The 25,556-nt window shown below is 43.3% G+C and overlaps 1 protein-coding gene across 1 annotated transcript in view; it reads left to right on the top strand.

Moving 5' to 3' along the window:
- The window catches only part of CELSR1 (cadherin EGF LAG seven-pass G-type receptor 1), a 158,637-nt gene that overhangs the window by 38,006 nt on the left and 95,075 nt on the right, over positions 1–25,556 (top strand). The window lies entirely within an intron of this gene.

Here is a 25,556-nt window from a genome sequence, read left to right as displayed (position 1 = left end):
GGATAATGTGAATAGAGCAGTAATAAACTGAACATGTCAAGGGCTGTCTTGACGACAGACTCTTTCAGAAAGCATTAACAAATCAGACAGGCAGTGAATTGTTTTAATTTGCTTATGAATTTGATAAGAATGATCAGACTTTCAGGTTTTCTTCGGTAAGTCTCCTTTCTCTTCCCAGCAATTTTGTCCAGGCAGAAAAACAGGGATTTGCCTATAGGAAAGCACATTAACCATGAACATTTTGCCTAAGAAGGTGTTTGATGATAAGACTAGCTGAAAATGAGCTCTAAGACAGATTCACTAAAGATGTGTAAATAGAAAGACAGAAATATGTATAAGAAAAAATGTGGATACAATTATAAGTGGTGAACTTCATCTTCATAGTAATGTACAGCTTAGATTTGCCGTCCTTGTTTGAGCTCAGTGGGGGTTTCACCTCTGCTGTGGCAGTCACAGGCCATTTCCTTGCAGCAGAGCCGTACAGCGGCCCAGCTCGCACACTTGCCTGGGCACCAGGTCAGAAAAGGAAGTGCCGACAAGGATGGAAGCTTTACTGTGAATCCTTTGGGCCTGAACCATAACAGCAGCCAGTATAGCTGCTGCTTTGCCCTTAAAGATAACATTACTGGGGAGAGTTGTCTGTTTTCACGTCCGCAGCTTGCTGGGCGATAGCCCTTTGAAGTCAGTGATGGGCTACTTTGTGTGAACACATGCATGAAGTGTTTCCAGCTCTGGGTCAAGATAAAGCCTCTTTAAAAGAAATGAAGTAGTGTATTTTGTTCTGGTTCACAAAAGCAGGATTGAATAACATTGTGAAAACTTGGTAAATCATGGAAGCAGCAGTCTGGCCTTAAAGGGGAGAGGGTTATGATGCACTGAGTCCACAGAAGCTGTGGTCCCAAGGTCTTTGGGTTTATAATCCAAAAGAAGAAGATTTTCTTTCTAGTACTAGCTTCAGGAACCCCAGGCAGAGTCAGGAGCTGGCCGTGAAGCAAAGCAGCACATCACAGTGAAGGAGGGAAGGGTGAGAACGGGGGGAAGTGGGAGAGAGAGGAAAGTGGTATCGCTTGTAGGAAGCTACTGGTGTTGGATACGTTACTTAATCCTAGAGATTTTCCTTTTCTGAGTGCCCTGGCCCTCCTCAGTGAAAAATACTTTGTGCCCCAAACCTGCCAAAATATTCTCTGCTGAAAACCTAGAGATTTGTGCTCACAGAGCTAACAGCTTTGGTAGGGGTGGAATCTGTGCGAGGAGGGAATGAGGTGGGAAGAACACATGGGGGGCTGGAAGCTCTTGGATGTCCTGGCATCTGAAGGACATGGGGGCCAGTGACTGTTAAACAGACTATGTGTTTGCCCTGAATGCATATGTATGTGTGTGTGTGTAATACATAAACATATACTGAGATTAGATATGGCAACCTCCCATTGTGGAAAGAGAATTTTGATTGCCTTCTCTTTGTGAAAAATTGCCTAATATTGTTCTATAAATGCTTCGTAGCATTTGGACTAGATGAAAAATGGTGGGAAAAAAAAATAACAACACCTTATTTTAATAGGAAAAGAAATACACAAAAATGTTTATATAAATGAAAATTTATCATATTCTGCAGCTGGGAGTGGTTCACCTTCAAATTCCAAAGTGAGAATGTCTTAAAAAGAAGTTTGGTTAAAACAAACAAACAAACAAAAAACAACAACAACAAAAAAAGCACTGTAAAATCAGAAATGGCCATTCTATTTTTGAAGTTTGAGCTTTAATATTCTGAAAAAGGTAAAGGCATTTGTTTGTTTGCAGTATACATGTACTTCTGTTCTCAGCAACAGTAGGGTGCAGCTCATCAGAACTCTAGGATGACTTCATGTTGGCAGTGGTGAACATGAGAATGACGTTTGGCTTGCAGTCATGATGTTGTAGCTCAAAGCACACAAATATTTTCCCTTGAAAGTGGAGATTCACAGGGGAAGAAATGAAAGTTAGCTGAAGAAATAGAGTGAAAGACCCAAAATGCAGACACTTAGATCTGCTTCCACTACAGTTGATGCTGGAACTCTGTTGTTTTCTCTAGGAACTGCATTAATACTTCTATTGATACCATGCCAGTTTGAATTCCTCCTCTCGTTCTGATCTTGATCTTGACAATCACTTTTTCCATTACAGTGCTATTATGGATTTGAAATACATTATAATGAAACTCAGTGAACAAATAATTCAGTGCAGCTAAGCCATTATGCAAATGATTACAAATTTAAACTCATTCACATCACAGTATTTCTCTCCTTACACAAACAATAGTATCCAAAGTTTATTCTTTTCATTTACTAATCAGTTTTTAGTTCACTCTCTTCAGAGCTTTCTGGAGCATCAAATTAATTGAAAATAATTGGTCTTCCAGTTGTTTTACAGTTGATATTTGGATCATTAAAAATCAGACCTATTATACATGTTGTATTGTAAAAAACAATTCGTTATTATTTAGTGGCCTTTGTTCAGTGGCCTCTATGAAGTGTGTTTGGCAGTGTTCATCTACTGACCAATGGAGACAAGTCCAAGTTGTGGAAATAGCCTCTGTGTTTTGGCAGCAACTGAGATTGCCATTACTGAGTCTCAGGAAGAAGCAAAAATAAAAAGCTGGAAATACCTTTTTTTGGAGGGAGGAGTTCTGGAGCTAAGAGTTAGGAGCACCAGCAGTGCAGATACTTCAGAAGTGTCATAGATGTGTCTAAATAACTACTCCTTATTGTCTACAAAGTAAATTCCTTCACAGTGACCTTGTTGTGGTTATCGACCGTAGTATATATTTCCATAATTCTGGAAAATCATAAACTTGATTTGAATATTTTAAGACTGTTGGCTCAGAATTTGCTTGTAGAAATAAATGAGTGTTAAATGGAATTATAGTGGCTTTCTATGTGAGACTGCTGTCAATGAGACTGACCATGGTTTATTTTTTGTTCACGCAGTTTTGATATGTATTTGAAGATATGATACAAAGATATGAGGAGGAAAACTGATGTTCGTGGTGGAGAACCGAGATTTTCTCCCACCTTGGATGTGTGCCTATATGACTTAAGTTTACTTGCCTCCAGCTGCAGGAGCATTGCTGTATTTCTACTCCGTCTTACCATTTCTACAGCAAATACTGCAGACTGTTGAAGACAATTTGACAGGGGCTGTATTTTTCTGATTTGAAGGACAGGGCAGATATATAATAGGGATAATGTGGGGCTAAAGAGTATGTCATTGTCGCCAAGAGCTGGCTCCATAGCAGCTGTTAGGGAATACAACCTTTTTCATGCATTTACCAAGAAAGGTTGGACCAGGAAAAGATGAAATTAGATAGAACCAGTTAAGGTACATATGAATGAAACATTATACGTAGGTTTTTCCCCTTCTTTTCATACATTTTATTCTACATAAACTTTAATGTGAATGAGATGAAACCTGAATTGAACAGCCTGTGCTGCTGTGTGTCAGCAGATCGAGTGGGCTGGCACACAGGCAAATCCAGATTTCAACTGGAAAAGCACTTTGGGGATGGGTCTTGCTTGCTGGACAGGGTTCCTGCTCATTCCTGAGGCGCATGTATTGCTGTTTCAGCATTTGACTGAGACTCACTGAGCCGAGGTAGCTGTATGTGTGAAGACTGTGATGCCAACATCTCTCCTTCCTAACAGTTGTGTGAAGCCCATCAGCACTAATGGAATTGCTTCATGTTGGCATCTTTGAGTGCAAAAATGATTTAGCTTCCCCCCCTGACTTGAATAGCAGATAAAAGGGGACTGGCTTCTTCTGTCTCAGGGCAAACCTACCAGTTTTACTGCTTTGCAACTTTTGCTTTGCAACATTGTCCCATTTTCAAGAAGGGGAGAAAGAAGACCCAAGGAACTACATGCTGGTGAGACTCACATCTCTGCTTGAGAAATTCATGAAGTAGGTTCTTCTGGAAGCTATGTTAAGGCGCATGCAAGATGAGGAGGTGATCTGAGACAGCCAGCATGGCTTCACCAGGAGTAGATCATACCTAACCAATCTGGTGTCCTTCTGTGTTGGAGTGACAGCATCAGTGGACAAAGGAAGGGCAACTGGACTTGTGCAAGGCCTTTGACATGGTCCTGTACCACATCCTTATCTCTAAATTGGAGAGATACAGATTTGAAGGCTGGACTATTCAGTGGGCAAAGATGGTTGCAGTCAGAAGACTGTGGACAACGGACCTGTTGTTCAGGTGGAGGCTGGTCATGAGCAGTGTCCCATAGGGGTCCATCTTGGGACCACTGCTCTTCAGCATTTTTATCAGTGACGTAAGCAGTGGGATCAAGTGCACCCTCAGCAAGTTTGCTGATGATACCAAGCTCAGTGATGTGTTTGATACAGTAGAAGGAAGGGAAGTCATCCAGAGGGACCAGGACAGCTTGAGAAGAGGGTCCATGAGAACCTAATGAAGTTCAGCAAAGCCAAGTGCAGGGCCCTGCAGTCAATTCAGGGCAATCACAGAACTAGATGCTATTTAAGGTCCATCCCAACCTAAGCAATTTTATGATATTATAATCCTGTGACTTGCCTGGAAGTGTGCTTCAAACCATCGTGGTTTAAATGTTGAAAGATCTTACAGTTCCCCACTAGAAAATTGAAGATAAAATTGTACTTTTGCGGCAGACTTAGAAATGCCTCTCTGTTCTGGTTTAGTAAATGTATGTTCTGTAGTAACATGATATCAAACCAGTGCTATGTAGCACTGCAGCAGACAGCACTGCTTTGAGTGTTACCTACCTCGTCCCAAACGTACCACTAAATTTCATACACATTTATACAGAAATGTTTTTTAAAAAGTCACCATTTCCCTGACAGCATGCTGGCTGCCTCTGATGTCATCCTTCAGCATTTTTGTATAATTGCTGTGATGAAAGCACTTTGCTGTAATTTGGACCTAGATTCTGCAAAATAAGTTCTGTTGTTGTTTTTTTTTTTAATGTAGCACTGCATCAGAAATTGCTGTTCTCATGGAGCTTTCTACTTTCAAAGGACAGGCGAATTTTTCTTGTGGCCAGTGCAGTGCTCCTTGCCAAATACCATCCCAGGTCCTTTATGCTGCCTGCAAGGCCTCATGTGTGAAGGCAGGCTTAGTGGAACAGAAAGCTCAAATAGTAATCTTGTGATTGTTTGGATAGCAATAGCTTTTTTATCCTTTCCTTTACAAAAGGCTTAATAAAGGTGGGTTACTTGTTAACAGCTGAAGTCAAATAGTGATAGGCAAATCTGTTCTCTCTATTTACACAACACAGCACAAGAAAGCTGTGTTTTTTAAATAGTCTGTGCAAGGACTGTAAAAACAAATGTCTCCACCCTTCCCAAACAAAGACTTTACTGAAAGGGACATTTGCCACGTACAGAGCAAAGGAAAAAACTGCCCTGTACCTGATGGAAATAGAGATCCTGACAGTTCGTCTGCAGACACGTCTGGGGTCACTCCATGAGCTCATCAGGGCCAGTGATGATGGAGGCCAAGAGCTTTGGGCAGCCAGGCTGTGCGTCGTCATCCTCCCAAACTTGCAGTGCGCTTCTAAAGGAGAGGGTTCAGAAGAAACTAATGCTGTTTGGCTCCCCTACAAGCTAGCTACTCAGCACAGATTTCTGATGGTGTCTTGGTTTCTTTAGAGTGATGCTAGCTATATTGCCCCAGTACCCTGAAGATACATGTTCTGGTGCTGTTTAGTCACCAGCCCTGTGTTTGGTATGTGCTAACGACTGCTCCCCAAGCAAGGAGAGATGCACCTCAAACAGGTTGCAACAAGACTGAGTGGTTTACAGTACAGAAAGTAGGATTTCCATGGCATTAAAAAAATCTTGTAAACCTGCATCTTCAGATTTTTAATGCGGAGAGGGGTATCATTCTGGGAAAAAGTCACTTGAGGAGATCTGAATGTATCAATTCAGCTGCAAATTGAATTGGGCTTGGAATTTAGGTAGACCTCCTCCAGCTTTTTTGAAATCACACAGTGGGATACAAGACACTGCAATGACTTTTATTTCTTTTACCATATGAGCTTGCCTCGTATTCTTCAGTAGGAAGTTTTGTGTACCTCAGATCTCTGCAAATTGGACTCTCAGCTCTACACCAACTTCAGTTGCAGATCGCCCCCACACCAGCTGAAAATCCCAGTAAGCAGTGTTCTTCTCTATCTGCTTAGCTGTCCTTTCCATCCTTGTGCTGGAAAGGATCTGCAGCATTTGGTTCATTGGCAGAACCAAATGTGGTTTGAAGCCTATATTAGGGTACTCGGTGTCTAGCAATGGTCAGCAGAATAGCACTGAGGCCCTGTGACGCTCTGTAGAAAATGTAGCATCAGCGTAATGTTTGCTCTTAGGATTCCATGTCTGTGCTCAAAGAAGTCAGGTGGCCCCAAAAATGTGGACATTGCTTCTGCAAACCTTATCTGGAAGGGCTGTAATTGGTGTTTGCTGACTGTGCTCAGCAACCTGCAGCGGGATGAGGTGGCAGATGTGGCATTTCTTCGTGCTTCCTAATTGTAACTGCATAATTCACTTTACACCAAAAAAAAAAATAAAAAATAGACCAGTACACCAAAAAAACCCTGCAAGCTCTTTCATCTGTTTTAATCCGTTTTTTTTTTTTTTTTTTTTTTTTTTTAAATGTGATGCTATAAACTGTACAGCTGTGATGATCAGACAAATAGGTTGGGCTGAGAAATGAGACAGACCTTAGTCAGGGAAAGGTTCCATCAGGGTGCCTGTCTCCAGTTACAATGTGTTTGGTGTCTCTTTTTATTGTTTACATTGCCTAATTGCTGTTCCATTAAGGTATTATTTTATACAATTTATTATTCCTTAGTACATCAACTGAACTTTAATTCAGTGCAGAAGTCCAGCTCATGACTAGTTTTTAAATTTTAGTTATTTAACTTTGCTTTTAAGAAGTCTTTCACTGAGCAACATGAGCAGTTTATGTTTGTTAATTCTCTGTGTCTTGTAAAATAACACTTGAAATCCACTACATGTAAGGCAAAACAAAGAGAGGGCAATGGTCAGGAAGGTCTGTGAGGAGCAGGATCAATAAGGTCTGTCAATCACTGATCAGGGGTTCTACTGCACTGCTCCTTTCAGAAGCAGCTTCTCCAAGAGCATGCTTAGTTTCTCTTGGCAAATTCAGCCTCTAATCCAAGGAAGAAAAAAAAAACTGGCATGCCAGCCTAGAACAGCTGCCGACCCCTGAGCTGACGCCTGCTAGTGTGGTGCAGACAGATCAGTGTGCTTCCCACAGCATGCTCTAGAAATGTGGTTAAGACCTTCCAAGTGCTAGTCCATACAGGTTAGCCCTTCCAATTCTCTTCAGTGCTGTTGGAGGGCGTGTTGTGCACACTGGGGCTTTACTTGGGCTGTTTGCTCTGGTTTGAGCCAATATAGGAATAAGAGAGCGTATGAATTCTTTCTCACAAACATGTTATTTTTCTGTGCTCTTCTGTGAATGAAGTTATGCCAGGAGTCTCTGAGAGGTTGGGAAGGCTCAGGAAGCCAGTAATTTGCTCACTTAGAACTCCACAAAAGATACCAATTTTTTGTATGGTTCTTACCATCTAAAGGCAAATATCATTAAGAAATGGAGTCAGTTTACAAATAGGTTGTGGATCATGTAATAGACTGCAATTGTTGACATTTGCTTTTTCTCCCGAACATTGTTTATGAAAGGCAATTGGCAAAGGTGTTGAGACAAAAACTGCTGTAGGCTCCTTCTCTGGGCAGGGTTCAGCCTTCCAAGCACCTCCTTCTCTTCCCAACCTACCTTTTGAAGCTCCATTTTAGTATTTTCATGTATGTACATGTGCTACGTTTAAGCGGTGCGGTAGTTGGTTTTCTTGTACTGAGAGCTGTGGATCTCTAATTGCTGGGGGTTTTCACTGAGCTGCTTTCACTTGAACACCCAGCAGTCCTAGGAGTGGCAGTGTGGTGTCCTGTGGGACCGACTCCTCCCCTACGTTCGGGTGGAGACCACTGGTTGTCCCCAGCAGCACATGCAGAGTCTTAGGCCCTCAACCAGCCTTTGTCGTGGCTGTACGCATGTGTATGGTCTTGTTCTTTTCAGGACAGCAGCAGGTCAAAGCACCCTCACTGTTCCAAGCAACTAATGGTCAGGGTATGGCCTCTTCTTGAAGTGGATGTCAAATTAGCCCTATGGTTCTTCTTCTTTCAGTATGCTGTGGGTTCTTGTATCAGATGTCATCTACTCCAGTCAGAGGCAACTGATTTGAACTAAAAACTCTTGCTAGAGGCAAAATGCATATTCGCTCTTCATTACCCACAGCAGACTGGTGAGAAAAAATGAAGGCGGAGGAGTCAGAGAAAACAGATCAGGGAAGCAGTTGAAAGACCTGGGGCTGAGACAAGGACTTGTCTGGATTCAGTTTTTCTCCCATGATCTTGTGTGTTCAGATCTACAGTTAACTGACTTTGTGAGAAGGAAAGCAGGGGTTAGCCAAGAAAAGCCCTAGAGTTGGGCTTCTCTAACACTGACAGTGTTGGGCTGCAAAGTTGTGGTTCAGGCCTGTCGATAAGAAGACAAGAACATGGCAAAAGTGGGGGAAGCTGGATCCTGTGGACATCTAGGAACAACAGCTGCTCATACCTCTGGGTTAGCTTACTTCCCAGCTGGCCTAGTCTGCTCTTCAGAGGTCATTTGCCTTCCTCCTTGTGCCTGTGAGACAGGGACAGATAGGGCACATACCTCTTCTAGTATACTCCTACCCACTGTAGGAGGATTGGAACTGGATGGTTTTTAAGGTCCCTTCCAACCGAAGCCATTCTGATTCCTCTAGTTGTGTTGGACAACCCACCACTGCCCGAGAGGCTGCCATGCCAGCTGGTTCCATGACTGCCACTGGACACACACAAATAGGGTGTCCACAAAGCTATGGCATTCTGCTCTGTGTAACCCTAGGGAGGAGGTGTTGTGTCATGCCTTTGGCACCATCTTCACCTGGCTGCAGTACCTTGTACCCTGCGGGATGTGGAGGAAAGTGCTACAGCATGTGGTGTGAGCATGGCCCTGTGGGATCAGCGTGCTGACACCAGATTTTGAAAGGCCCATGTAAAGTCCCACAGCTGTGTCTGAGAGGCTCTTATTTCCCCGTAGTGGAATTTTAGTGCAAAAGGTCCCAGAGGGATCAAGCTGGGACTGAACATAGCCATGAGGAAAAGGCTCAGTGCAAAATTCTCCCCCCCTCGCTTCATGAGTCCGTGTTTGAGACACCAGTGAAAGCCAGAGGGAAGCCAAGTTAAACACTTCTAATCTTTGACTTTTGCTATGCCACTCAACATAGTGTCAAAGAACTCATATTAATAGGATTATTCTCCTGTCAGATGGAAGCAGCAGATAGTCATCCCAGATGTGCATGCCTGGTTTGAAGCCCCTGATTATCTTGTTAGTGTCAGTTCTTGGCCTCTTATCAAAGGGACTCTCACGCATGTTGCCTTTCAGCTCCTCACTCTGCAAGGAGGAAGAGTAGCCTTTGAACACTTTCTAGCTCCGCCAGCAGTTGTCATTTTGTTTTCAGTAGCATCAAGAAGAGCAGGCTCTCGAGCTTGGTGGGCAGGAGTAGGATGATGGGAGACTTCCTTTTGAGCCTGAAGGATGAGGATAGGGCCGCACCAGTGCAGTGCAGTGTTGAGGGCTGGGGGATGCAAAGCTGGTGTGGGCTGGGTGCGTGGAACTTGGTAGAGTATTTTGGCTGGTTGGGGTTTGTTTCAAGGGAAAAAAAAACCCAAAAAAACCCCATCTTTCCTCTGCAAAGAGTAGAGTGCTGGATTGCTAGCTTGAAAAAAGCCCCTACTGGTAACATACAGATTGGAGTCTGAAATCACGTGGCTCAAGAGGTGACTTCAGACAGGAATCAGAAAAAAATTAATTAGTTATTCTTTTCAGAGTAATCTCTATGTTTCACTTTTATCAACGTATTACCTGGATTAACTAGAGGGTTGGATGTTCCTGGATTTGGTTTCATGATCCCCTTTGTATCTTTGTAACAAAGCTATCAAGAACTGAAATGCTTCTCAGCTCTAAAATCCCCAAACATAAATTGGTACCTCCAATTTTTTTGTTGTGGGCTATGTACGGACATACACATTTCTGAAACCAGCCAGCATGTAACAAATACAGGAGCGTAAATCTGTGCTATCAGCAGGAAAAGCTCTCCTCCTTCCCATGTCACATGAAACCCACTCTCAGCGTGCAGCCCCAACTGGAAATTTTGGATGTGCATTCTCAGGAAGAGCTCATTCAATGCCCAGAGCAAAGCCTACATGCTGCCTGCTGCCAGTAGCAATTACTTCTCACACACAGCAGCTGGGCAAGTTCAGTGTGCTCTGGTCATTGCTAGAGGCCAGGTGGACTTGAAGTTTTTTTTAAAAAATTCAAATAAACAGAGTTTTAACATCTGCAGATTATACCATGTAATATTGAAATCACTAAGTATTCTGTGTAAGAAAACTTAAGCCAGTGACACTTGTGTTGGGTTAACTTGCAACCTGTCACAGTTGTGCAGGTAGCAATGTTACTAGAATTAAAGGTTTTCTTGCATTTTGTCATGAGATGCTATCATTTGTATTACAGAACTGTTGCACAGAAAATGAGCATGCAGTGACATAAAATGCCCTATCTCCATGCACAGTGTGAAGTGCTGAACAAGTTTATTCTGTGCTGGGATTTCTTCCAGGAGTCTAACTTCAGTTGTTTAGTGTTCATCTCAGTTATTCACTCCCGTGTTTACCTCCTCCCTTTTCTGTGTTATCGTATTTCTTCCATTAGCAACGTCTGTGCTTCCAGCATTGCATCACCCCTGTGCCTCCTTTTCTATTCTCTCTCCTCATCGCCAGTCCAAGAATCATTGTTCTCTGTTTAGTGGTGTTGCCAAGGTCACAAATTGCATGATTTATTGACGTTTTTACCGTAACTTCCTTGTTTCCCATCCCCTCTACGTTGTATGTGTCCATTAATGTAGCTGCCACCGACTGCTTCCATTGCACCTCTTTAGTTGCAATACTGAGGATTTAAGCCATGGAAAGTGCTACCACAGAGCTGGAATTGCAGAGTCACACATTCAGCTGTTCTCCCGTGCTTGCAGAAAACCCACACTGTACAGACATGAGTGGGGTGTGTGTGTGAGGAAGGTGTTTATGTGCTGAGGAGCTGCTGGCAGCAAAGGGAAAGCACCAGCCATCAGCACATGGCGTGCAGCTTAGCTTTGTGTCACGTGTATTGCACTGTAACATTGAGAAGTGTAATACATATGTTTAGGAAGTAGGAAAAGCAGTTAATTTGTCTTCTGTTTTATGTTGGAGCCAGTGGTGAGACCTCCGAGCCAAGGGAAAGCTGCTTCTCTTACTTTTTACCACTTATCTCGAAGCTCTTCTGAATTGTCAGCTGTGAACATAGGGAGGTTAGCACCCTCTTTGCTTAAGACTGTCTAATCATAGTACTAACCTTTCATCGCAGTGAGCACCCTTGAGCTCTGCCATCCCTTTCAGCAGCACTCCTGCATCCATGCAGGTACCAGCGCATCCCAAACTCTTCCCCTCATTGTTTGTGGTCTCACGGCTCCTGGCTGATCCCATTAAGTGCTGACTTGCCTTCTGGTTGTCCCAATATTTTTCACCTGGAAATAGTGACTCAGAAAATTCCTCTGTATTGCTGATGTTATTTTCTGTCCATCATGTTTATCGTATGAACCCCATCCTAGCTCCAGGCAGACAAAAGCAGCCTCTTGAGACCCAAAGCAAAGATGTACAAACACAGCTCTTGAGGCTGGAGAATAGACATGGGAAATGTTTGTTAGATTTGTTCTGGCAATGGCTCTGGGCCTCCTGCTCTGGGTGTCCCTGAGTGAGTAGGGGTTTGGCCAGATGGACCCAGCAGTCCCTGCCTGGGATCGAGGTGAACAGTCAGCCATGTGTACTTTCACATGGACATTTATAATTGGGACCCATTCTCATCCACGAGTGTGTGAAAAAAGCATCGGTGAAGCATACCTGAAGGTGCTTGTGCCTAATCTAGTCTCACCTGCCCATAAAGAAAGGCAGTTTTCTGAAGGGTTGTGGAAGAGAAAGGTTTGCAGAGGGAGCAGAAAGAAGGACTTCTAGCTCTCTACAACTGCCTCAGAAGAGGTTGCAGGGAGGTGGGGGTTGGCATAATTTTCTCTGAGATCGCAGAAATAGGATGAGGGTTAATGGCTTCAAGTTGTGTCAGGGGAAGATTGGATTGGATATTAGGAACAATTTCTTCTGAGAAAGAATGGTGAGGCATTGGCACAGGCTGCCCAGGGAGGTGGTGCAGTCACTGTCCATGGAGGTGTTCAAGAAATGTGGAGATGTGGTACTGAGGGATGTGGTTTACTAAACCATGGACGTGGTAGTGGTATGCTGTGGTTGAATAGATGATCTTAGTGGTCTTCTCCAACTTTTAGTGTTTCCGTGATTTTATGGCTTTTTGTCTTGGAGAGGTGGAAAAAGGTGTAGATAAAAGAGAGGAGACTAAGTGCACAGTGGAAATCTGATGTTGGAAAGTTGAGCCCCACCATGTTAGCAAAGCAGAGGGTAAGTGACAATGCATTGCAAGTGGAGGCTGAAGAGTGAACATCATCCTGCAGTGGGGATTCTATAATGGAGCAGAAATGACACTGCACCATGCCTACAGTGGGGCCTGAGCTCTCCAGCACAGACACTGCCTCATGAGGATCATGTGCGGCACTGCACAACTGTTGGTGGACTACATTTGCTTTTGTTGTTGTGCCAGTTCTCCCTTCTTTCCTATATCCTGTGAGCTGCTGTAGGGACGGCTTCCTGCAGAACCTGTTTTCTTCCTGGAGAGCTCTGCAAGTCTCCCTGCATGTGATCGAACAAGGGCTAGAAGGGATCTGGGTCCAAACTGGTAGCATGGAACACACATAACGCACAGCTGCCACTGAATGATTAATTTTCTCATCTCTTTTGGTTGTTTTTCCCCTGGTTGTGCATCTCTGCCCCACTTCTTTGCTTACTGCTGACTATTTGCATGTGAATTAGCTGGCTTCAGCATTAGTAGATGCTTTGTCACAGCTTGGGACACCAGACAGGGCTCCGTTCACGTCCCAAAACGTACATCTGTCTCCTTACTCTGCTTTGAAAATCTAGCAGCTGAGTGGAGAGGGATTAGCCTCTAGACAGGGCTTTCAGAGACAGACTTTAATTAGAGGTGCAGGATGGAGCTCAGCGATCACCTCTGATTACTGGTGCAAATGCTTTAAGAAGAGAAATTAGAGCAATGGCGTATTAAGAGGTGGGTTCTCAGGTCTTAACATCCCTCGCAGTTCAGTCTTTTTAAAATGATTTGGATGGATTCTGGCTACTCGTACATGTGGGCACATCAAGTACCCACAGCAAACCAGGGGGTTTCTGGGCAGGGCAGTCACTTTGTGGGAGGCAAAGATTGAGCACAATAGTCTCTTTGGCACCTCCTCCATCAGTGCTTTTATAGTTGTTACGGAAATATTATTACTGAACTGGAAAATTGAAACACTTTGGAACAAAGGTATGCAATGTGCTCACAGCTACAGGGCTGTGAGCTACAAAGGCCCCATGATTCCACTGCTTCCAAAGCGTCCCATACATCCAGGCAGTATATTTCAGCAGATGCTGAATGATATTATCTCTTAAAAAATTGCATTGTCCTACCAGTTGGCCTCGGACCCGTACCAATAAATAAATAAATTAGATGTAAGCATGGATGTAAGGAAAAAAATGGTTTGATATAGTACGCAGATAGTAGTAAAGTGTTTCCTCTTTTTGGGCAGTGACTTGGACTCAACCACCTGTTACAGCCTTTTCTGAAGCCTCAGGTTACATCTGTAGGAATAACAGTGCAGGAGTTGTCATCAGCCAACAGAGTCAGGAGAGGTCATTTTACAGGGCTGGAGCGTTTTCCAAGGGTACATGCCCAACATGGGAGCCAGGTGTCGCAGCACAGCTTCCTGCCCATAGGATCCTGGCTCAGAGATGGCTGCAGGAGGGTTTAACTGGGAAACACAGAGCCAGCAGCAGTTGTGGTGCGGGAACGTCAGCTGGATTTGAGTAAGGGGAGGCTATGAAATGTCTTGTTGGGCAAACAGGCCTCTGAGAAAGAGGCAGAGACAAATCAGTAATGTTTTCTGGGCTAGAATATATTACTTCAAGCTTGAACATCTTTTGAAATTAAAGAAATTTAATTATGTAAATGTCCATTCTTAATTAGAAAGTATTACTGTTTTGTATGGAATTGAAATTGAAGATACGTTCAACTGGGGAAGCCCTTTGAATGTTTTTAAATTTTATTATAATGAAGTTAAAGTAAGTTAGAGGTCATCAAGGCTACAGTCTGGCTAAATGCACTCTAATTATGTGGGCTTTCCCACTCACTCAAAACATGTTGTTGGAGTTTGCTTCCCCTTCACTGCCAAGTGCAGTACACCTGCATAACTGTCCTGCACGTAGCATCTCGCTCCCCCTCCCACCATTTTGTTAGGGCAGTGCAGCTGTTCGTTTTGGCTGGGATGGCAGAAAGGGAGAAAGAGAAGCAGCAAAAGTTGGCTTCTCTAGTGTGAGTCTGGAGGGGCATTGTGGAAGGGGCCTCTCAGCCTCTTTTTAGCAGTCACAGAAGTCAGAGTGATGGTGAAAACTGGAGGTTAGGAGCAAGGGTTGCACGTGGTCATCCTTACCAGCACAGGATTTGAGTTAGAAGTAGACACCAAAATATATATATGAGGGAGTGGTAGGGATTGCCAAAATAATTCCCAATGAAAAATTCATGGAAATGGCTGTGTTTCTGTTAATTTATATTGGTTTTCATGGTACAGTATTACCAGATTTTTGGTAGAAAAGCTTTTTCTCCACCAGACAGTTCCTGCAGATCTTGCAGCCAGCTGTCGGGACACCTCTGCTTACATCTTGCTCTGTCTGACACTGGGGATGACATCCACGTGATGAATTGTAGAGTTGGAGCTGGGTGACACCTGTGCTGCCTCTGACCTGGGCATGCCAAAGCCCTCTCCCTTCCTGACACTTATTTATGGGAATTTTGCTGTCCTTTTCAATAACATTGCCCCATGCTGTGCCACTGCTGCCTGTGCTGCTCTTATGCTCATAGAGAAACATCATAAATCTACTCTGGCCTGTGGTGCAGCTGCTTTGCCTTTCTCTCCATCACCATCTGTCATTCTTTCCCAAGAATCCACCTGTGAGACATTCAGGATGCTTCAAGCAGCGAAAGCAGCTGCAGACCTCCGGGGTAGGGTTTGTCCATCTTACATAGCCACTTCAGACGTCAGCAGGTTTATTTTGACCAATTAGGTGTGTTAGAAAATACCTAAAATGCCCTTTTCTTCCAAGTACTACACCAGTGGATTGATGCCATAATGTAAGCACTCATCACTCTCTAGCGCTGATGTCCTCTTTGTATCTTTTATTTTTTAGTATTTACACACACTCAGGGATATTTATCCCATATTGGGTGCACACAAGTGACTGACACTGAGGTTTGGTATGTAGATAGAAAGTCAATATGACCCCGGTAACACTCAGAAAATCTCACTGCTGTGCCCCACTGTGGGGATCGTGGGCTGTCCTGGAGCCCTGTCAAGGGATGGATGGGGAGCTCAGGAGAAGCTGTGTGCGTGACGTTCCCTAATGCTTGGGATCTGTTGATATCAATGAGGCAGTATTTGCAAGATTTCATAGAATGAGCATTTTCATGTTTCCCTGAATGATTTCTGTTTTAAGGCTCAACATTACTGGTGCTAGATTTTGGCAGTATCTTGTGCAGGCTTGATACTTCATAATTTTCATAAAATGTAGTTAGTGTATTAAAAAAAAAAAAGAATTCTTGTAGAAAATAATGATAGCACTTTAGTGCTAGTGTAATGAAGGGAAGATCATTAGACTTTGTAGAAATAACAACCCTGAAAAATCTCAATGTTCTTTTTCCCATGAGTAGTTTATCCCATGGGAGTCAAAAAGTGCCTCTTCCATGGCAGCACTGGGGTAATCTTATGCCCAGTTTTATCTGGATGTGTGTAAAATTTTGTGCTGTGGGTGATGTCTGTGGCACCAGGATTCACCCAGCACTGATGAGGTGACAAGCTCAATTGGGGCATGCACCAGTTGGGTGCACAACTTACATGGTGAGCCTTTGCTTGCCTACTAAACATCCCGTGCTCACCAAATAGTGCTTGTCTGGGTCATCTACAGCCTGACAGAGCTGAATCACAGGCTGCCTGAGGTTGACAGGGACCTCTGTATCCATCCAGAACAGAGTGCCCAGGGCCACATCCATGAGGTTTCTGAAGATAGTCTTTTTTGCATAGAAATTGGTGGGTCACCTTATGTGTTAGCCCTAGAATGCAAAATATGCATCACTCAAGATCCCTGTCTTACAAAACGTCTGGCAGAAAATTTTATCTGATTCTTCAAGTGAATCATACGGTTATAAATCCATTTCTACAGCTCTGCTGAATAAGAATAATTAGATAGGCATTTGAGATTGCAGTATCGTTTCTGAAGATCAGTGCAGTTTCTGCTCCCCAGCAGTGTCTCAGTCACTGATGTTACCCACCTGAATGTGCCACAACTTGACGTGCCATTTCTCTGCATCGGCTTCCCGAGATGACGCAAGGCAATAGGAACCAAGCTCTGGCAGCCTTCTAGTTTTGTCTGTGGGGCTGCTTTTCTCTTTGTGAAAGTTTTGGAGAGCAACAATAGGAGAAAAACACCGGCTCCAGGTTCAAGACTGCAGGAACAGGAAACAAGTGCTTTGTCCTTTCTGATTAGTGTTCAGCGTTCTAGTTGTAGTGGCAGGGAGCCAAGAATAATTTCTCAGTTGACTATGCGACCAAAACCATGGTGATCTCATTGCCAGCGGCCAGTGCCACGTAGCTGGTTAACTAATCACAGTTATTTTTTGGTTTTGCATCATGGTTTTTTGTTTTTTTGTGTGGTTTTTTTTGTTGTTTTTTTTTGTTTTTTTTTTTAATAGTGTGGGCTGTCTATAAACACAGAATCAGAACAAAATACGTGGCATTTTTTTCTGTATGAATTGCCCATGCCTGGTGCATCTTGCCCGAAATAGAAGTTTGGTGTAGGTGTTTTTTGCCTGTTTTACCTTTGCATTCCTATTTATTTGTCTGTTTATCTTATTTGCATGATGCAAGCCAATATTTCTCACTGCAGTTTCTTAATTGTTTTTTTGCTTCTTATTCTGCTTAATTTAGGAGGCTTCAGTTAACAAAATATATCAGCAAATCTGGTCAGTCTAAAACCTAGTAAATGCAAAGAAGACCTATTGCCTTTGAAACCAAAAACTGGGAAAAGGTGATATTTCTTTGAGGAAAGTATTGTCATTATTCTGGGGATTTCTAATGAGAAGTCCTGATCCTTCAGGCTACAGGAGGTTATGTTTTATGCTGGATCCTGGCAGACAGAGTGTGAGTACACCACTGACTGTTCATCTGTGCTGCTCTCCATCACTCTTCCTGATTTTGACCTGTTCACCATAAGAAAACTCTTAAACATTAATTGTTCTTGGGAGGGAGACAAGAAGAAGTGGTAAAGACTATGAAACCTTTCCCCTAAGTCACACGTGTTACATCCATGCCCAAGTCAGGCATCCCACCGGGATTTAGGGCTTTGGCATAAACTGAAGCAGCTTGAGGCGGAGGTGAGAGGATGACTCTTGTCTGGGTCCTTCCTTGGGAGCAGTGTCCAGTTCTCATGGACAGGGGTAGTAGCTGACTCCTATCAATGACACAGCTGATAAACAACTGTCTTGAGAACTGAGCTGTAAACAGAAATGACATCAGGAAGAAAGGGCCATCACCTTTTGTCATAGTTCTCTCCTTTGTTTTTGAGTCAAGATAGTAAACCTGAACTCAATCCAGCTTGAAGCATGCCTGTGCTTTCATTGTCGGCAGCAAAGCTTGTAGGAGCAGAGCAGAGAGAATCTCGACGCAAATGATATGTGGGAACATAGAGAAACATTTTGAAAAACAAATGTGATGAATTATGTGCTGCTGACACTGTCTGAAATGATCCCTTTGAGGCTACTGATACACGGTTCACGTGCAGGCACTGAGGCAGAGAAGCTGCCCCTGTTTTGGAACTCCCTGAGTCCCCACCCCAACTCTTGCCATCCTGAGAATAGTTGTAATCTGTTCCTGCTTTACAGTACACAATGTACTAGGCACATCGTCTCCCCAAAAGATTGCCCTAAGTGGAGATTAACAGCCCATAGTCCCGTGAGCGCAGTTTACAGTCTGTGGGGTGCTGTCATGCTTCTTTAAGATACTTGTTTGAGCCCTGGGTGAGCCTGGGGCAGGGAATGGCCACCGTGGCCAGCACTGTGGTGAGCTGCGAGGTGTGGGCCTGGGCCGTGGGCTGGGAAACCAGCACTTGCCTCTTAGCTATGGACATTTTGCTACACATTTAATTAGAATGAAAATGCAAATGATATTGAAACCATCACTCTTTAATGTTCAGAGAGGCTCAGAAATTATCACAGTCATTAGGCAATGGTTTTGGTTATGTATGAAGTGAGATCAAGCTCCATGCAGGGTGGTGGAGCCCCCAGCAAGTCGCTCCGTGTCCCTATCTGCTGCAGCCATCTCATGTGGGGTTTTTCATCCTAACAGGTCTGATGGGTGCCGTAATAGGGGCAGTCTCTGTGGGCATTAGCATGACGTGGGAACCAGCCTCTCCAGCTGCAGTTAAGAGGCCTCATCAGAGGGGGAGCGGCCTTGGGTTGGGCTCCTGGGCTGTCCCCTCGAGGGGCTGTGGGCAGCAGTGGGTTTTGGTGTGCAGAGCCCAGGCAGGAGCCAGGGGTCTGAGGCCCAGGGAGTGATGCAGGAGGGTGCTTAGGAGAGCCAAACATAGTCTGAGCCTCGCCACAGCCAGAACTCAGCAGTGCTTGTTGCTGCCAGCAGACCAAACGTGCCTTATTTCCCACCCTCTGGAAACATTCCCCCATTCTACTGTTAGTGGCCCAATTAGCATTCCGGAATTCTCAGCTTGAAGGTGCTGGTTTCAGAGAAGTTAATGGCAATTTGTACAGCATTGAGCAATCCAGTTGGCACCAATCTGTTCCTAATCCCCCATGCAGTTGTTCAAACTGCAAACTGAAATACATATATATTTTTTCAATATTGTGTAAGCCTGAAGTGCATAGGATAATAATGATGCCAAAATTACTATAGCTTTTTTTTTTTTTCTTCCCTTAAGCACATGAGGAACTTGCAGCTGCTTTCTGCATAGTCTCCCCTCCCACAGCTTGCCCCATTCAGCTGTCTGACTCAGTGTGCACTGCTGGTACTGCTGCTAAGGGGACCACGCAGTGATTGATGATCTCCTTGGGTCCCTCTGCCCACCACCCCCAGGTGTCACAGGTCCCACTTCTGTCAGAATGAAGAGATGGCTCATCTTGCAAAAACAAGCATGAAAAAGCAAAAATAAATCTGTAAAAGCTCGGTGTTAAGTGTCAGGTTCCAAAATAGCTTGCCAGCATCTCCTCCCTGGCTGTATTGTTCCCCACAAGGCAGAACAGGCATTTTTGGGACCTCTCTTGTGCCACTTTATCCCCTTTACATGTTTCAGTCTGCTGTGAGAGCATCACAGCACACGTAACAAAACAGAGTAGAAGCACACAAGGAGAAAAATAGCTTATAAAATATTATCTGCCGTGAAAGGCCTTACAGTGATACAGCTGCAGGCCAGATCACTATGTAGATTAATAATACATTGTCATTGTTGCCACAGTTCTGAACGCTCCTGTGCAGTTTTGTGCCTCTCTTTGGGCTAAGGGAACTTCACTGCAAGGGCCAGGCATTGCTGCAGCCCAGAGGACATGAGGTTACCCCAGGTACCATGACACTGGTAAGCCGTGGTGGTAAAGGTGGCTGTGTTAGGGCTGGGACTTTATCCACACTCTTTTCTTTGTGAAGTGTTGTAGTATCTTAAGTATACTGGCTCGTAGTTTGAACACACCAACACACCATGAGCAGGTGTTGATAGGTAGCTGCGAACATGGTCCCTGGACAGCTGGGAAGCACATTTGTTGTTATTGAACTTGTTTGCTTCTTTGCGCAGAAGAAATAAGCTACCTTCAAACAGCTTATCCTTCGTCTGTTCTGATTGTATGTGCTAAAGTAGCTACACATGAAAAATCAGAACCGATCAGTTAGGAAAAAAACATAAACCTATACATAAAAGCTTGTGTGAATACCCATGTTTGCTGTCTAACGAGGTATTCCAGGTGCTGTGCTCCTCTTAAAGCAGACAGGACCACTCATAGCTGCAGTCATAGTAGCACGGGGCTCTGGACTGGGCTTTACAAACCTACCTGGACGTCTCACGCTGGGGTTGCCATTTCATGCCAAGTCCTGGCAGAGACTAGGGGAATTAGGCTGCATGCCCAGTTTTAGTCAAGAGCAAAGCCTGTTGAAGTTAATGGAAGTCTTCCCATTGACGTAATGGGCTTTGGAGCGGACTTTGGCCTTCCATGTTCTTTAGAGCAGTGTTTCTAATGTAAACATTTGGCATGGTGTGAATAATAGATGATTATTTTTATATATCCTTTCCAATGCCCACAGCTTACATTGGCTGTCAGTGGTCCTAAATGTGCAAAGGTGATGCCAGCAGTCTGACATGGAGAAAGGGACAGGAGTCATAATGTGAGTTTCATGTAACCAAGGGGAATCGTTCCCATATCATTTCATTCAATTTGTCATAAAGAAGGAATTGGTTACTGTCAGCATTTCTGATCCTAGAGCTGGAAGCTGGGAATTCTTGACAGAATCCATTAGTGCCTGTCTAAGAAATGAGAGGATGTTTTCTCAGTACTATAAGCCCTGGAACTTCTCCATAAAGTAGACAAAGATTTTGTCTTATGGATACTCATAGACTAACCATTCCTAATCATAGAACAGCTTTGTGGTGCCTAATAGTGATTTGGAAGGGACAATTTTAATATACTAACTTTTTATGCATTTTAAAGCTGTTTCCACAGTGTGAGAATACACATGCAAGACAGAGACTCTGCATTGCAAGTCTTGCAGACTTTGTGAGGGAAACCAACATTTAGTGCAGGACTACTTGTGTCACTTTTATTGGTGTCTGCTGGCTTTTACTGCTGTTTGCTCAGCAGGAAGCATGTTTTGGGTTCCAGCACTGCTCAGGCAGGCAAATAATTCTCTGCTGTCCCAGTGCGCTTAGCCAGTGCTGTTTACATGCTAATGTCACCTAAGCAGTGAAGAGGACACTAAAACTATTGTACCTTCATCATTAATTCAGGGCTTAGTACTGGACTCCGTAAGTAGAAAGCCAAAAAACGTGAGGGCTTTCACAGATTTCATTGCCACTACATCTTTGCCCTTTGGCAGCCATTGCCACCCATCTGTTTCTTCTCTCCTCTGGACTTGCAGACTGCTCTGTGCAATGCAACCTGCTGTGCATTAACTCCCATATGTAAAACATGTCTGCAAGCAGTGAGCACTGGAGTTCTGATCATTAAAAGGCCAAATGATGTTTGCTACCCATATATATGCCTGCTTCTTAGGATCTGGGAAAAGCAAGGGGTTATTTGAACCTATAGAGTGTTCTTATTCTGTGTTCTGGCTAAGGATATGTTGTAAGCTGTGGCATCTGCTATTTCCAGATGCAGTATAAAGCAGGATTAAGATAGATTTGTGTTAGAATATCTGTGAAAGAATGTCCTGCTGCTAAAGTATTTATGTAAAATATACAGCTTTGATAATTAACCCTAAGACCTTTTCATGGAATAAGCCAAGAAAAGTGTTAATTGTTTTATTTCTGCCAACTTCCAAAAACAAACAAAAAGATCCATTCTGGCCAGGTGCTGTCGTTGCCAAATACACATTTCAGTTAAACATTGCTGTGTTTACATTTCTAGATAATAAAATTCTTCGGTTTATGGACTGCCAGAAGATAGAAAGCTGAGATTAAAGTCTCAGATTTGATTGGGTTTGTTGTAGAGTGAAGGTAATCATGAAACAACAGCTATTTGATAAATTCTCAGTTATTAGAGTGCTTTAGAGAGGATGGTGCTTTTGTCAGCCTTACTGTCTTGATAACGTGTCAGAGTATGTGGTCGCTATTAAATCTTCTCACTAGTTTGATAGAGGGTAAAGATTAGTACCTCCGTAGTTAAGGAGCATGTTCAGCAATGACAGTGACACAAAATACATCAGATTTCCACCTTCTGGAGATTTCAGAAAGTCTACAAAGAATAGTATAGCCAGGCAACAAATTCAGCATGCAGGGCTGTGTTTGTAATGAATTCTTACCATACCGTCACCTCAATGTCCAGAACACTGATGTTTGTCAGTTCACGCTAGAGTGAGACATTAATAGTCTTTTTTTATTTTTCTTTTTTTAAATCTCTCCACCTCGTTTTTGATAAAGTTGGCTATAACACTTTTTTGAGAGAATATTTAGTGAGTTATTTAGGATATTTGTGTTGCCTTCATTAGCCCGGTATCCCATCATTTCAACATCTGCATGCAGCACTTCACAATGTACACAAACTGCTATTACCCCAGTGTACAGAAGAGAAACTCAGAGTGACAGAAGCCACTGGCACAGGGTTTTAGGAGGCCTAGAAGGACTCTCGCTGACCCCCCCTTTCAGGGGCTCAGCCTGCGGTGATGCATACAGGCCCCTCAGTCCCCTGGTAGCAGGATGCCCACGTGTCCCATCCGCCATCACGGCCCATGTTTGCAGAGCTCCTTGGCCCACTGGGTGAAGCCAAGCTGGTGATGGCTGTGAGAAGCAGTGACAGCCAGGCCTCGCACACGCTGACCTGTAGGCCTCCTTCACTGAGTGAGGTGCAGCATTCCTCCTTTAAGGAGGGCTGTCCCAGACCCTAACTGGAGCCATCTTGCACCTGCCAAAACGTGATGCAGGCTTTTTAGAGCTGCATCGTCAGACTTTTGGAAAATCTGACTATCTTAGAGCCTTTCTAGCAGAGTAACAGATGGGTTGTGCTTGTAATTGGGTAGCTGCATATGGTAGGCATGTCAGACAGTGAAAGGACTTAAAGCATTACTGCTCCATAAAATGCTACTTTCTGATACTGTTTTTCTCCCATTTCTGGCAGTAAACTTTTGAAACTTCACTTGGAGTATTCCTGAGAGCCTTAAAACACACACATTATCATGTTTTTAGGGCGGAATTCATTTACCAGTGAAGACAAGGCAGCGTCTCCACTTCCCTCATTGCAGTTGCTTCAAACCCTCGAAGTGAATGTTGTCTGCTGAATGTAGAATGGATACTAATTTGGTCACATAAAACCTCAGATTGTTTCGGCTTTCCATGAATTTCTCAATGAAAAGAATGATCAAACCCAGTGATTCTGCTTTCAGATGCACTGGGGATATGAAAGAGCTGCTTGTCCAGCAGGCTGTATAGCCAAGCCGGTCTTTTGTTGCCTATGGCACACATACTTGGCTCCTTTTTACTCTCTTTTTATTTTAATGCTTTACAACGGAGCTGGACAAAGCCAAATTTACTTTTAAAGCACAACTTAATTTTGCAGGATCCGTAGCTATATGCCCATGCCCAGTTTTCTTTTGTGCTGCCTTCAGAACAACAGGGCTGTGTGGTTTCTGACATGGGGCTTCTTGCGGTGATTTATTAACTGTGTCAGAATAGCTGTTGTGAATGCTGGGAAGCTCTTGTATATTGTGACAGTTGATATTGATTATGACAGTTTGTAGACCCTAGTGTGTTGTCAGACAGTGGGTTGTATTTTGTCTTCTTACTATACATACCATGGGCTGTAGATCATAGTGTTTTCTTCAAAAAAGGACCCATTGTCCAGTGTGCTCATTCGTTGCTGCTATGAGAGCACTTCTGTAGGGTATTGTGCAACAAACGGCAAAATAGTTGAGGCACCCTGTGGGACAGACAATCAAATGTCAATTGCTTTAGGAAAAAAAAAATGATTAGTTTATTCTGCTTCTGTTCTTTCAGTGGAATGAGCTGTGCAGTTGTCAGAAGCGGGTAAACTGGTCTGAGTCTGTTATTTATGAAAATAAAATGCATCCTGCATGAGTCATTATCCAAAAGTCCACAGACCATGCCAGTGGAGGAGGTTCAAAATGAGGATTTGGGCTACTGATAATTTGTAAATATTGCATTCAGTGCCTTTGGGACTTCATGGAAGATGAGATGTTTCTAGAATGAGTCTGAGGAAGAGGAGAGAAGCATTTCTGCAAACTTGGGAGAAAGCAAAAGCTGGCACATGCGCTGCTGGGATGGGTGCCTCGGAGAGGTCACACCAATCAGTGAGCTCTTCTTACTGTTTGCTTTTAGCAAGGCAGTAGTAAAGTAGCACACAGGAGAGAAGATTTTTCTATTTTGCCTAAAAGCTGCTTCAGTGTAAAAAAAAAACAACCAAAAAGCAAACGAGGTGAGCTGAGCTTTTGCAGACACTGTGATTGGAAGGATGGAGTCAAAAGCCATTTTGTTAATTATGTTGTTATAATTTACTATATTGCTACTGTATTACTGGGAAAAAGCTACCAATAATATGTTTGTTTTTAAAACATAGAGCACTTGAGGTACAGCGTTGACTGTGGACAAGAAAGGAGCCGTTCTGATTTTTCTGTTTTGAAACACCATTTATAAGAGACCATAATGGATTGTAAATATAGACTTTCGGATGATAATCGGTGGGAATGTGACCCAGTAGCAATCTGTGCTATTAGAATTTTGACCTCACAGTGGTTTCACATTGATTCAAGTGCAGTTTCTGCTGTGATTTTATATTAATGCAAAATCTATTTCTATACGTACCTTATGGTTTGATTGAAACAAATGCAGTATCATTTGTGAAAGCATTATTTCAGGTATACTTCAGGCCAAACTTGGACCTAGGGGAGCTGGATTCTGTTCTTAACACCCTTGTGGGTCTGAATGTTGGCCATTCAGAGCAGTTCATTCCTCATGGCATAATCTCATCTCCATTTTTAGTGATTTATTTACACTGTGAGATCTTTGAGAAGGAACATTTCCTATCAGTCTGGATTTCTCCAGGGGTCTATAGATGCTGCTGTAATATAGCTGTTTTCTCTGTAATACTAGCTGTATTTTCTTCATGAGTCCTTAATGTTAGCAAGGAGACAGAACCTAAGTGGTTTGATTTCAGTGATGATGCAATTTCCAATTGCATGCTCACATTGAATTTGGATTAATTCTGCCATTAATAATTACGTTTTGTAATGAAAGAATGCTCAGCATTTTGTACATTTGTAGCATTGCTGTAAGCCTAGCAGTGTAGGATTGTACTGAGATTTTACATTGGCATCTCTTAGTCCAGTGTCAGGTATCAGTACTAGGCGTATATTTTTGGATTTATTGTGAAACATCCACAGCAGAGTCAGAAATACTGTAAAAGAAGGAAAAATAGAATGCTTTTTCTTACTGACTTTCTGATTTCTGTAAAGTTTTCTGAAGAAGGTATGAATTCAGAT

This window comes from Phasianus colchicus, chromosome 1, assembly GCF_987193195.1.
Source record: "Phasianus colchicus chromosome 1, bPhaCol1.hap1.1, whole genome shotgun sequence".
In the NCBI taxonomy this organism is placed as follows: Eukaryota; Metazoa; Chordata; class Aves; order Galliformes; family Phasianidae; genus Phasianus; species Phasianus colchicus.
The sequence above is the reverse complement of the archived record's forward strand: the minus strand, read 5'-3'. Positions and strand labels throughout refer to the sequence as shown.